This window comes from Bos indicus, chromosome 20 (assembly GCF_029378745.1).
Source record: "Bos indicus isolate NIAB-ARS_2022 breed Sahiwal x Tharparkar chromosome 20, NIAB-ARS_B.indTharparkar_mat_pri_1.0, whole genome shotgun sequence".
Classification (NCBI taxonomy): domain Eukaryota; kingdom Metazoa; phylum Chordata; class Mammalia; order Artiodactyla; family Bovidae; genus Bos; species Bos indicus.
In genome coordinates, this window is record NC_091779.1 from 70,842,312 (window position 1) to 70,857,010 (window position 14,699).

Below are 14,699 nucleotides of genomic sequence, written 5' to 3' on the forward strand. Positions count from 1 at the left end.
CTTCAGCTGGGAAAAACCTGAGACCTCCTGGTTCTCTGATGGAAGAAAATATCCCTGTGTTTGGACTCAAGTCAGGAAACCTCCTTGCTTTAGCAAAACAAGAGACTTTTACCGGCGGGGGGTGGGGGGGAGGCTTTCAAATTAAAACTGCACAAAATGAGATTCATGTGAAAGCAAAACTAGAAAATTCCAGGCGACTCTGGCCTGGAAACAGGCTTTACATTAGAGCCTCGGACGAGGCCCCCAGCCTGCACAGGCCTCCCACCCAGGCCCAGGAGCAAACAGGGTGGAGAGCCGGAGCTCCCCCGGAAAGGCCCTGGTTGTCTCTGAGCCGCCGACCACCGTCCAGCCGCTGGGGTCCCTGTGTGGCTTCTCCTCACATCACCAGACTCGACACGCACCTACCTGGCCTGCCAGGGGCCTCATCACTGTCCCCCCAGGAGGGAGTGGCTCCCACTGCCCAGGCTCCCCCACCAAGCCCCCGCCCCAGCCCTGCAGAGGCCTTCACCCTCCCAGGCCAGGCAGGCCAGGCCCGGCCTCCCCACACCGCAGGCCTACTCTGTTCCCAGGGGTCCCACCACCCCAGGAGGATCCACAGACTGACGGTTTGGCTTGCAGAGACATCCCGCCACACAGACGCCCCGGCCAGAGCCGTCCTGGGCAGGGCGGGCGGCGGGGACCGCGAGGTCCACGGCGGGACCCAGACATTGGCCCAGCGCTCAGGAGCCTCTCCCAGACACCCCCCAGAGGCAGGGCTGCCCACCGGCCCTCCACCCCGTGGGGTCAGCTGCCCCCAGATGCAGCCCGACCCCAGGACGGGGACACGTCACCCACCCCCTGGGACCAGCGGGCTGCCCCAGGCTCAAGGTCGAAGGCCAGAGGTGCCCGTGAGACCTGCTCCCTGCAAGATGCCCACACCCCACCTCCCGGAGCTCATGCCCTTGAGCGACCCCTCTACCCGTACCCCCGTAAGATCGGTCGTTGTTTGTTCAGTCGCTAAGTCACGCCTGCCTCTTTTGGGGCCCCACGGACTGTAGCCCGCTGACCCAGGGCTTGAACCCGTGTCTCCTGTATCGGCAGGACACAGCCAAAATGAAGGGACAGACCACTGAGGCCACGACGCCCGTTTTCCTGGAATCTCCTCCACGGTGAGAATGGAGCTGGCCCAGGGTCACAGGCTGGTGGGCAGCCAGCGCCAGCAACCAGCAAACCGAGTCCTGAGCCCCCTGCTCCGAGGGCAGCCAGGGGGCTTGGACACGGTCCTTCCCCAGCAAGCCTTGGCCTGAGGCCCTCTCCTGCCCCAGCCCCCAGCCCTCCTGAACAGCAGCAGACAAGCCACAGACCAGCAGCTGAGCTGGCCCCCAGAGCTCTGGGGAGGCTAGCTGGGGTGCTCCGAGTCCAGCAGGGGAAGGACTCCCGGGGCAGGAGGGTCGTGCCTTTGAGGGGACCCAGGGGGGGCCCGCGACCCTTCCTGCACGTGGGCTCAGGGACAGGCTGGATCCTGAGAGCACGTGAGCCCCTGGCCCAGGGACTCAGCACGCAGTGGGTGTATGGAGCTGGGGCTGAAGAAAGACAAGGGGCCTTGTGGAAAGGTGGGGCCTGGACACTGGCTTCCCGGGATTTCTAAGACCCCGTCCCCACCTCTAGTCCTCCCCCTGGGGCTGCGCTTGTTCCCCCAAACTCGTCTTGAGGACCGAACCCCCGGCACCCGGGCGTGTGGCCTGTTTGGAAACGGGGCGTCTGTGGCTGGACCTGGTGAAGCTGAGGCTGCCCTGCAGGGGCCGGGCCCCCGTCCAGTAGGATTGGTGTCCTGTGAAGCCGACGACTGGAGACACACTCACAGGGAGACGCCATGGGGAGGGCTCAGAGATGGCGATGCTTCCCCGAGTCCAGGCACCACCAACGCCGGCCAAGCTGAGAGGCTGGAGGGGTCCTGGGCTGGAGCCCCCCCTCGGCCGCAGAAGGAAGCCGCTGCACAGACACTGTGGCCTAGGACTTCCAGCCACTGGGACGGGACACCCACCCCTCATCCTTCTGTCCTGGGAACATACACGACCTCCTGCCAGGCGCCAGGCACCTGCGAGGAGCTGCAGAGACGTCGGGGCCGCAGACAGGCCCGGCCAGGCCCCGGGGCTCAGCAGGAAGACCCTCAGCCCAACAGTCATGGCACACGTACTCACGCTGGTGTGCAAAGAGGCCGATGGACTTGCAGGGTGGCAGGGGGCTCCAAGGACAGCAGGCGGGCCCAGGACGGGATGCTGGAGTGACCTGCTGAACTGAGAGGGACACCGGAGTGCAGAGGCCGCGCTGGCGCCGACACGGGGCAGGTGTGGCCGGCACATCCCCTCCTGCCCGCCCTGGGAGCCCCGCCGGGAACACACAGGCTGCGAAGCAGGGGTCGAGGGCTGTGTGCCCCGGCCTGCAGGCGTGGCCATCAGTGGGTGCGGGAACCAACAGGAGGGCAGCGACTCTTTGAGTAAATTAGAAAACGCCACGTGTGCTCGTGCACGAGGTAAGGTCGTTTCAGGAGACTTCGTTCAATTACCCACACGCGGGTCCTGCGCGCACCAGGCTAAGAACTAACCTGCTTCCTGGCAGGTGCCACCAGGCCCTGGCCCTGCCAGGAACCAGGTCAGCGTGACTCACGCACACATCCGTGTCCTTCCTGGGACAGTGGCTGCACCTGGGCCCAAGACGGTCCCAAAGCCTTTCACAGCCGGTGGGGCCAGAGCTCTGGAGCCACACGGCCATCGTCCTCCTGAGCAACGGCACAGGGCTGACCTCAGTGTGCAGGGTGTGTGTACCCGTATGTGGATGTGTGCTCACATGTGAGTGAGGGTGCGCACGTGAGCGTGTGCAGGTGTGCGGGGCGCGTGTCTGCACCGCTGTGGTGCCGACTAGGGGGCAGAGGTGCTGGATCTCCTCCCCGTGGGCCTCGGAACAGCAGCCAGAGAGGGGCCACGAGGCTGCACAGCACTCACTGGGCGTGAACTCCGGGGGGGAGCGGGGCCGGCCCCTGAGGTCCCAGCATGCAGGGCTCCTGGCGGCAGGCGTGCGCAGGGGGCCGCGTCTGAAGCTCCAAAGCGCTGGCCTCCGCTCCCACACCGTCTCCGCGGGGGCCAGACCCAGAAGGTCCTCCGACCACCTGGTGCTCACCCAAGGCTGAGTCTGGACTATGCTCTCGGCTCCCTTTCTGCCGCCCCCCAGGGGCTCCCCTCCATGCCCTGAGCCCCATGGGGAACCCCAGGCTCAGTCGCACATCCATGTGCCCCCCCCAACAAGGAGCGTGCAGACAGCACAGACCACCCAGGCCTGAGTCTGCACAGGACGTGCCCACGAGGAGGGAGGACCTGAATCTTCCACAGATCCCGCCCGCGGCAATGGGCTGGACACAGGGCCACACGGGCCAAGGGAGCCTCCACAGAGCCGCCCAGCGGGGCAGGTGTCCAGGCAGTCACGTCTGAGCCTGACCAGGCTGCCAGCCGCTGGTCCGGTGTGGGAGGGCCGCACTGCTGTCTGCCCTCAGTCCACTGAGCTGCTGCCACTCGGCGAGGTCGGTTCAGTTAAAGCTGAACGGCCTGGCTGACCGGGTACAGGTGAAGCACAGTGTACGCAGCCCAGCCATCAGCCCGGAGCCCAGCACCTGCTCCCGCCCCAGCAGGTGGGGGCCAGCACCCCCCGACCCCGGCCTGAGCCCCGCTCCGCGCCCCTCCCTGCAGGGCTGGCTGACCGTCCACCGGGCTGAGGGCATGTCGGGCAGCCCACGGGGTGGGTGGGTGGATGGACACCGGACTCCAGCCAGCCCGAGTCTCTGCAAGACGGGGTTTTGACCGAGAACCAGAAGACGTAGAACTGCGCCCTAGTTAGGCTGTTTGTTTTGCACAGAGATGAGTTAGCAACCCTGAAATTGCCTGGCGTTTATTCTAGACTTGGGAGAGCAGGGGTAATCAGAATGGCTGCATAATTTGCAGGTTCTGTACAAAATGAGAACACGGGGCCCGTGTTCAAAACTTGTTAAGAATTTCAGGATGGTATCAGCAGAGCTGTGAACAGGTCCCTCCGAATGCGGCCCTGGACAATCCCTGGATAATGAGAATCTGGGGATGGGGCCACAAGTCAGGCCTGGGGAGGCATGGGGACAGGCTGCGGCCCCGCCTGGGGTCCCCATGTGCTCCGGGTTGTAACACAGACTCGTGTGTCCACACACGTGTAGGCGGGACGGACCTGGGCCCCTGTGTGGGGGGACGCGTGTCTGAGCTCTGGTCTGAAAGGCTTGGCACCCAGTTGGGCCCTGAGCCTTCCCAGAGCTCAGGCTGCAGATCCAAAGGCGCTGGTCCTGTGAGAGGCCTCAGGGCTCCCTGGAGAAACTGCCGGTTCCGGAGTCCAGACTCAGGAGGCGTCAGCGAGTGGGAGTGTCTCGTGGGGCTGCAAAGGGAGGCGGGCTGGGGGAGGGACAGAGCCCCCCAGAGAGCTCCTGAAGGCCAGACATGGGACAGATGACCGAAGAACCACAGTAATGACCATGGGAACGATGACCCTCTGACTCAGCCCAGGCTGCCCCAACAGGCCTGCCCAGGCCCATGTCCCCTACAGCCCCTGGGGGTCAGAGCCTCACCTCGTGGGGTCAGGACTCACACCCGCGTCCCCTACAGCCCCCAGGGGTCAGAGCCTCACCCCACAGGTGCGGGGCTCACACCCACATCCCCTACAGCCCCCAGGGTCAGGCCTCACCCCACTGGGTCAGGACTTAACGCCGTCATTCCCTACAGCCCCCGGGGTCAGGGCCTCACCCCACAGGTGCGGGGCTCACAGATACCAGCTGGGAAAACATGCCAGACAAGGAGAAGCGCAGCCCACATCCCGGCAGCAGAACTGTGGCTCACAGAGAGGGGCCAAAGGACGCAGAGCAACCGCTTGGCAAACACTACAGCAATTTGCCTGGGGGAAAATGACACTGAAAAGTGAGATGGGCGTCGGCCTGGCCTACCCACGTGCCCGTCAACCGGGAGGGAGGAGATTCGACGGGAGGGAGGGGCTTCGAGGGAGGGAGGGGCTTCGAGGGAGGGAGGGGCTTCGAGGGGAGGGAGGGGCTTCGAGGGGAGCAGAACAACCCGGAGAACAGGCTGTGCCCCTCGCCCGTGCCCGCACAGAAGGGAGGCCCAGGAAGGCCCCGCAGCACCCACGGGTTCCTGCGTGACGGGCGCGTCCTCCGTGTGGCTGCGGGGCGGCAGCGACGAGCCCCGGCTGAGAGGCTCGGTGTCCCCGAGACGTGAGGAGAATGAGGAGCCGTCCCGAGGTTAAGGAGCCGTCCCCTGGGAGGAGGCCCGGGAGACGTGAGAGCTGAGCACCACCGGTGTCCCGCAGCGGGCCCTGCTCAGGGAAAGTCCATCAGACGTGGCCGCGTCGCACGGCGCCTCCCCTGTGTTCCCGGGGCCGGGTCTTCCTCCCTGGGGCGCGCCGCCGGCCCCAGGACTCGCCAGCACCAGTCTCCTGCTCCTTCAGGGGTGAGAACACACCCTCCAATCATCAACAGCGGGAGGACGCAACCCTTGCCAGGGCCATGGCCCCCTCCGAGGGACAGAGAGGGCCTCCCCAGGGACCCCTGGGGCCACCCCCCTCCGTCTCAACACCGCTCCCTGCAGCGGAGCCGTGAGCGGTGGGGCCTCTGATGGCCACCAGCCTGGCCCTCAGCTGCCCAGCCTGGCCCCTGGGTCACGTGATACCCTCCCTGTGGGGAGGGGGGAGCCGGCCTGGCCCCAGGCACCTGGGGACAGGGGTCCCGGTGACGCCCTGAAGCTGTTGGCTCTGCAGCATGAGGGTTCCAGCACCCCTCAGGTGCAGTAGCTCAGGGGCTCAGCTCAGCAAAGCTGGCCTGTGACAACCTGCAGTGCAGGGGAGACAGATCCAGGGCCTGAGGCCAGGAGGAGTCCTGCACAGGGAGGACACGCCTGGGCGCCCAGGCCCAGCCCCGGACACCAGGGTTTTTCTGTGTGTAAGCACGTGGCCCCAGAAGCACAAATTGCTCTCATCAGGGGCACATTCCAGGGCTTGGAGTCAAGGGCGGAGGGCCAGACCTCACTGGGGCCAGACAGGCCGTGCCGTGGACGTCGGCTGACCGCCTCGGTGTCCACTACGTGCTAGACCCGGAGACGCTGCCCCACAGAGACTGCGGTGTGGACAGTCCTGTCAGATTCTCCGTTAATTCAAGTGAGGGCGAGGGACTGGCCCCTGGGGCTTCTGACCTTCTGGAGGAAAGACAGTAAAATCTGAGACATTTGGCTCCACACAAGGAGGGGCCTTGAGTCAGCTTCCAGGGAAGCAAAACTTGAGGTCAGATTAAGAGAGAGGTGAAAATGGGGGGCCACCAGGGAAGAACTGTACAAGCTCAGCCCTCAACTCAGCCTGGAAAGAGAGACTTAGAGAAAGCTAACCATTCAGAACGAGAGGACTGCGTGGCCAGCGGAGGGGACTAGAGATGCCTGGGTGCAGGGGCGGGGGTGGGGTGGTGGAGCATCTGGTTAGGAGTGGCTGCACAGAGCAGCCTCGAAAGTCCAGCAGGAGGAGCACGGCTGCGGACAGCAGGAAGGCTGCCTGGAGGAGGTGGTGAGAGGCTCCCCAGGTCGCCGGGCCTCTCTTTGCTTGCAGGCCCAGCACGGAACGAGGTGCTTCTGGAGGCCCCACCTGAGGCGTGTGGTTGAGCACAAGCTCGGATGGAGGTGTGGCTGGGTGACGTGTCTGGGGACAGTGCCACACAGATGCAGTTTATTCAGAGAGAATTGTGTTTATTTCGTGAGCAGATTGTCTCCGGCTCCAAGTTCTGAATGTTGTATGAAAGGATTGAAGTAATGTTTATGTCCCGTCCCCTGCACGCACACACACACACACACACACACGGTGAACCCCGACGTCCCTGGAGACTCAAAATCCGTCGAGTGAGGGCTGCATCCTCTCTGTGATAAGATGTGGACATGGACCCGGCCTGACTGGCCTGGGGGAGAGCCCTGCTCACGGCTCTAACGGGCTCAGAGCCGGCCCGGCCTGGGGCAGCACAGAGGCCAGGAAGGGATGTGTGCAGGACCACGCCCACCCCGCTCCAGGAGCCCTGCTCCAGCTGCCAGGCAGGCCTCGCTGTGCCCCCCACCCTGTCCTCTACTGGCAGGCCCCCACCCCCCGCCCGGCATAGCTCCCTCTTCCGTTGGGGGTCTCACGTGGGGATGCCACTGCCCCAGCCGTGCTCGCCGGGGCCGCTGCCCTCCACTGACGCCCCGTGTGCAGGGCCTCTTGTGCCCAGGGACCTGGGACCTGTTGCTTCACCCCCTGGGGCGCAGTGCGTGCAGCCCCTCCTGTGCCCTGCAGGGCTGTGGGCAGATGGGAAACCCATAGGCCCATAGCCTGCGCCTGCCAGCTCTGAGGGGCCCACTGCTTCAGCAAGTCCTCAGATGCCTCCTTCCCACCTTCGCCTTCCTCGCAGGCCTGCCTGGCCTCCGCCACCCAGCCCTTCACACACTGGGCGGGGAGGGGGGCGGCGGGCGGCACGAGAGCCACGTGGGCGGCTCGGGGTGGGCAAGCGCCCGGCCTGCCGCCCCAGGCACCTCTGGCTTCCATTTCCTGGTCAGCATGTTGCTTCTCTCTGGGGCAGTTGTGGGTGTTGAGCTCGTTTATGTACACCCACGTCCCGGGGACGGCGTCGCTGGACACACTTATACCGTTTCAGCCAGGGCCGTGCCTGTTCGGGCCCCCAGCCTCTCTGCACCCAAGCCCGGCTCCCCACGCACCGGGCTGGTGTCTCTGCCCCTGCAGCCCGCTGCGGGGCCACCCTGTCCTCTCCCGGGCGGGCTCTGCACCCCTGCGGCAGACTTTCCCCAAGGAAGGTCGGGGCTGCGATGTCAGCCTCGGTCAGTCAGGGGGGTGATCAAACAGCAGCCAGGCACAGGCCTGGAGCTCGGACAGAACGCTGGAACTCGGGGAGGCAGGCAGGGCACCAGACTCGCTACCTCCGAGCGGCCTCTTCCTGCTTCCCCCTCAAACTTCTCGGCCTTCAAAAGCTGCTGGGGTCCCCTTGCATTCCAGGGAAGAGAATCTATTATTTGCTCAAAAATAGGTTTCCAGTACTGACCCGGGGCGTGTGAGCCGCTCACCACGGGGGGCCCGCCTGGCTTTTTGTGTGATAATAACAGAGCTGAGTGCACCCGGGCTGAAGCCTGTCATCGCATCGGTTTTCCAGCTTCCTGGGAAGCTGGTCCCTCGATGAGGGTTCAGCCAGAGTGGACTGCCAGCCAGCGCCTCCCTGGGGGCAGAGGGGTCAACCAGCCCAGCCCCCGAGCCCCTAAGGACACGCATTGTCCTCCCCAGCTCCCCACCCGGCCAGGACGCTCCCTGCTGCCCTCAGGTGGGGACAGCCCCCCGGGGCCAGGGCCAAGGCAGCGGTCAGAGGAACAGAGGGCAAGAGCGGCCGCTCCGCTGGTCCACACCCTTCCTTGACCCCAGGCCCCTCGTGCCGGCTCCTCTAAGCCCCAAAGCAGCAGAGTTTGGCCGAGGATGCACAATGGAGTTGGAGGAGGGCTGCACGGGATGAAATGCTTCCCTCCACACTCCCACGTGGATGCCCCAGCCCCCAGACTCAGGATGGTTTTTGAGAAGGTGATCAAGCTGAACAGGTCATCAGGGAGGGCCCTAATCCAGCTTGCATGCTGTCACCATAAGGGGAAGGGGGCAGGACACCGCCAGGGACAGAAGCTGGGCGGGTGTGCTCACAGTGACAGACGGCCTCCAGGACTCAGCCCAGGAGCGTCTGATGTTGGAGCTGCCACAGGGACCCAAGGCCCTCCTGACGCCGCCTCCCCGGGCAGCCGTCCAACAAACCGTGGTCCGACACCCGCTCTCCCTGACAGCTCCCCAGGCAGGTGAATGACCCCGATCCCACCAAGGGCACCATGAGGAGGGGTCCCATGTCTCCCCTGGTGCCCAGCATCCGGGACTGACTGGGCACGGCTGCCCGCTGACCCTGCTCACTGCGCCAGCTGTCTCGCTGTGTCTCACTGTGCTCACTGTCCGCTGCACCCAGGCAGGCAGGGCGCGCGGGGAAGCTGGAAGAAACCGCGAGGAGCTGTGGGAACCAGACACGTTTGTTCTCTCTGGGCTGGCACGTCAGCCCAGGAGACACGCTGTATTCTCTCCTCTCGTGGTTGACCCAGCGGACACAGCTGTAACAGCCTCAGTACCACAATGCAGCCACGACATAGCCTCAAGGGCTTTTTCAGGTGGAGCTTATACACATTCCCAGAACAAAGGTAGCCCATGGCCAAGCGAGTACCTTGTGACCTGCACTCACAGTGCTCCAAGCAATCTTGGCGGTTACATAACTGTGTATTTGCAAAAACGTGGGGCCAGAGCGAGAGGCCACGGGGCAAGAGAGCCTGAGCACTGCCATCCTGGTTAATCTGCTCTCTCCCGACAACAGCCAGCCTCACCCTTCTGGAGGTCACCGCACCCAGTAACAGGAGCCGACCTACTGCCAGGGCAGGAGGAGCCCAGAGGCCATCGCCGCCCTGTCACCCAGAACTGCTGGGTGCCTGCTACTCCCACGTTTGCCCGTTGCGGCGCCTCAACCGCACTTCTGGGAGTTTCTCTTCATTTTTCCTGCAGGGGCCTTGCACAGTTGTCTCTGAATTGCTGAGCTGAGTGGGTGCAGGGCGGGGCATTCCCTGAGCTCAGGAAACACCCGAAGGTCAGCATAGAATGGGGCTCAAAACAGCCACGGCTCTGCTCTAGCGAGCGCATCATCCTTCCTCTTCAGAGAAACAGCCACAAAAACTCCCATTGCACGACCACACCTCGCCCACCCCACGGGGACCCCGGACCCTGAAGGCGGAGCTCCAGAAGAGCAGGCAGGCTCACCCAGGTGCTGGGGGTCTGAGCAGGGAGCTGCCAGGAGGGGATGAGGCTGCGCCTGGTGAGAACACTGGGCATTAAGCATCTGAATCCACGCCACCAGCTCCTACAACCCACCTCAGACACAGTCAGGAAACATGAGAAAATGCGGGCTCACGGGTGCACATTACAGCCCTTGTTTCAGTAACTGAGGGCTGGAGACAGCCCAACTGTCTGTCAACACGTGGAGACCATTGGGCAAACTGTGGTGTATTCAGAACCACAGAACAGAGACGTGTGTGGCTGTGAAGAGATAGAAGGGCTATCACTATTTGCTGTAGGGCGTTTTCTCCAGATGCAGGAAAAAACAACTCACTGGCGTGGATGGAGAGGAAGACTCAAGAGGGAGAGGACATGTGTATACCCCTGGCTGATTCATGTTGATGTACAGCAGAAGCCAACACAGCACTGTGACGCCACTACCCTTCAATTTAAAGAAAGTTTTAAAAAAATCAATGGGACCTCTAGAGGTAAAAAATATAACATTTAAAATGAAAATTCACAAGATAAGCTTAACAGCGGTTTGGAAACATCAGAAATTTATCAAGAAGCTTAAACACATAGCTTTCAGTTCAGCTCAGATGCTCAGTCATGTCTGACTCTTTGTAACCCCATGGACTGCAGCACGCCAGGCCTCCCTGTCCATCACCAACTCCCAGAGCTTGCTCAGACTCATGTCCATCTAGTCGGTGATGCCATCCCACCATCTCATCCTCTGCTATCCCCTTCTCCTCTTTCCTTCAATCTTTCCCAGCATCAGGGTCTTTTCCAGTGAGTCAGTTCTTCGCATCAGGATTGGAGCTTCAGCATCAGTTCTTCCAGTGAATATTCTTCATTGGACTGATTGCTTAGGATTGACTTGTTTGATCTCCTTGCAGTCCAATGGACTCTCAAGAGTCCTCTCCAACACCACAGTTCAGAAGCATCAATTCTTCACCACTCGGCTTCCTTTATGGTCCAACTCCCATATCCACACATGACCACTGGAGAAAACAGAGCTTGGATTAGATGAAACTTTGTCGACAAAGTAATGTCTCTGCTTTTTAATATGCTGCCTAGGTTGGTCATAGTTTTTCTTTCAAGAAGCAAGCATCTTTTAATTTCATGGCTGCAGTCAACATCTGCAGTGATTTTGGAGCCCAGGAAAACAAAGTCTGTCACTGTTTCCATTGTTTCCCCATCTATTTGCCATGAAGTGATTCCAATCCCAAAGAAAGGCAATGCCAAAGAATGCTCAAACTACCACACAATTGCACTCATCTGACACGCTAGTAAAGTAATGCTCAAAATTCTCCAAACCAGGCTTCAACAATACGTGAACTGTGAACTTACAGATGTTCAAGCTGGTTTTAGGAAAGGCAGAGGAACCAGAGATCAAATTGCCAACATCTGCTGGATCATGGAAAAAGCAAGAGAGTTCCAGAAAAACATCTATTTCTGTTTTATTGACTATGCCAAGCCTTTGACTGTGTGGATCACAATAAACTGTGGAAAATTCTGAAAGAGATGGGAATACCAGACCACCTGACCTGCCTCTTGAGAAACCTATATGCAGGTCAGGAAGCAACAGTTACAACTGGACATGGAACAACAGACTGGTTCCAAATAGGAAAAGGAGTACGTCAAGGCTGTATATTGTCACCCTGCTTATTTAACTTCTATGCAGAGTACATCATGAGAAACGCTGTGCTGGAAGAAGCACAAGCTGGAATCAAGATTGCCGGGAGAAATATCAATAAGGTCAGATATGCAGATGACACCACCCTTAAGGCAGAAAGTGAAGAGGAATTAAAAAGCCTCTTGATGAAAGTGAAAGAGGAGAGTGAAAAAGTTGGCTTAAAGCTCAACATTCAGAAACTAAGATCATGGCATCTGGTCCCATAACTTCATGGCAAATAGATGGGGAAACAGTGGAAACAGTGTCAGGGGTTGCAAAGAGTCGGACATGACTGAGCGACTGAACTGAACTGAACTGAACTGATGGGACCAGATGCCATGATCTTCGTTTTCTGAATGTTGAGCTTTAAGCCAGATTTTTCACTCTCCTCTTTCACTTTCATCAAGAGGCTCTTTAGTTCCTCTTCACTTTCTGCCATAAGGGTGGTGTCATCTGCATATCTGAGGTTATTGATATTTCTCCCGGCCATCTTGATTCCAGCCTGTGCTTCATCCAGCCTGGCATTTCACATGATATACCCTGCATACAAGTTAAATAAGCAGGGTGACAATATACAGCCTTGATGTACTCCTTTCCCAATCTGGAGCCACATGGACTTTCCAGGTGGAGCTTACATATGCTTATGGAAGATTGCCCGTGACCAAGCGGGAACATCATGACGCACACGTGCAGTGCTGTAAGTGATCTTGGCTGTTACATAATCATTATTTACAGAACATGGGGCAAGAGGAAGAGGATGTGGGGCGGGAGAGCCTGACCGTGCCATCTTGGCTAATTTGCTCTACCCTTACAAGAACAGACAAGGGAAACTACTACAGCAAATTGCTGAAAATCAGCGACTTGTTATATACATTCTAAAAGCAGCCAGAAAAAATAGACTATGCACAGTTAAACAAACATAGTGATAACCGCCAATTTCTCATCAGTAACAGTGCAAACTGGAAGATAATAAAACAATATTCTTCAACTCACTGGAAGAATGCCCATCGACCTAGAATTTGATACGTAGTGAAAATCTTTCAAAAAGGTGAAGGCAGATTAAATTCAGTCTCATTCAAGCAGTGGTTGACAGAATTCACCACCAGCTGATCTGCCGAACAAGAAAACCCTAAGAAGTTACTGGGGCTGAAGGAGTAACCAGCAGCGAGAAGACAGGCTTTCCGCAAAAGAGCGAAGAGAGCAGAAGTAAATTTACTTCAACAATAATGGACTGTTGAAAGCAAAAACGATGGTGGACTGATGGGGTGCCGAGAAGCAAGTGAGGACCGAGGTGGCTTCTCTCCTTGAAGGGGGCGCCCGCTGCAGGGAGCCCGGGTCCACAGCCTCCACCCTGAGCTGCCCATGGTATTCATCCTCATGGGTGGTGGTGAGTAGTTCTTGGGGCCAAAAAATACGGTAAAAACTTGGGATCACACCAAGAGTCCTCTCTGCTTGGGGCTGACCGCGAATGAAGTATAGAGAGGCCCCTGGGGAAGCGGGGCGCTCCCTGCGGCCCTGGATGGCTGCAGCCTCCCCCTTTTCCCTGGTGACCCCACCCCCATGAGAAGCCAGTGCAGAGCGCCAGCCCCTGATGGTCTGCGTGGCCGGCACACGCGCAGAGGAGTTCTGATCTCACACAGCACCCGGAGCCAACATTTGAGGGGCCCTGAGAATGAGCCTCACTCTGGAGAACGGTTTGCATTCGAAGGACCCACCCAAACGTCCAGGCTCACCAAGTTCCTTCTCCAAATATCACCAGCTTCATTCTCCAAATATCACCTACGAACCAGCACCAGGAGATGCTTAGATACATAAGCGCTGTTATGAATGATTTTCCAACAGTGGGCATTTTTCTTGGATGGGAAAGAGAACCCTGTGGGAACCACATCCTCACCAGAAGGGCCGGGCATCAACACAGGGCATGACCTGGAGTCTGGAAGCTGAGTGGCTCCCAAGCTCCCACAGGCCATAGCTGACGCACAGACATCAGGACACCTAGCTGTGCAGGACAGCTCTTCTCCCTGCGTGCCAATAACTAGCTCCACCTCGGATGAGACTCGGAGAGGGCTCTGAAGCTGCACCCAGAGCCCATCCCCAAGGGCCGCCTGCATCCCGGGCTTTGGGGGCCATGAGCCCTGCCCCGCTCTCCCACCCACCCCACCTTGGGCTTCCACGGCTGGTCTGTGTTCCCCACAGATCACAGGTCTACAGTGTACCTCCTCCTACTGCAGAGCAGTGTGGGGGCAAAGCTTCGGGGTGGGGAGCAGCCTGGCTCTGCAGGGGCTCCCCCAAGTGTAGCAGAAGCTCAGGGCATGACGGCTGGGGCACAACTCGCTGCTAAGGAGGATGGATTTTATACTCGGCAACAGGGGTCAGCAAAGGGTTTCCAATAGGCGGGTGGGTGTGCTGAACAGAGAGCAGGCTGGAGGGGAAGACAGAGAACAGGGTCCGGCTACATGCTATTCCAATGGCTGAGGCCAGCAAGGCCACCAGCAGATGCTACATGAGTATATAAGAGAAAGGGAAAAGTCTCTGACGTCCTCAGGGTCCCTGGCCCGTATCCCAGGGGCATGGCTCAGAGCCACTGCTGTGCTCTGCCCTGATGCCTTGTTCCTGGGAGGCCTCCAGCCCTCCACTGCCCCTGATTCAGCAAATAGCTCTCCCATCCACCTGCTTCTCTGAAACCCTGAGCAATTCACCCAGGCTTTAACAGCATCTACCACTTCTGTAGGACATGGAACAACAGACTGGTTCCAAATAGGAAAAAGAGTACGTCAAGGCTATATACTGTCACCCTGCTTATTTAACTTCTATGCAGAGTACATCATGAGAAATTCTGGGCTGGATGAAGCACAAGCTGGACTCAAGATTGCCGGGAGAAATATCAATAGCCTCAGATATGCAGATGACACCACCCTTAAGGCAGAAAGTGAAGAGGAACTAAAAAGCCTCTTGATGAAAGTGAAAGAGGAGAGTGAAAAAGCTGGCTTAAAGCTCAACATTCAGAAAACGAAGATCATGGCATCTGGTCCCATTACTTCATGGGAAATAGATGGGGAAACAGTGGAAACAGTGTCAGACTTTATTTTGGGGGGCTCCAAAATTTGGAAAC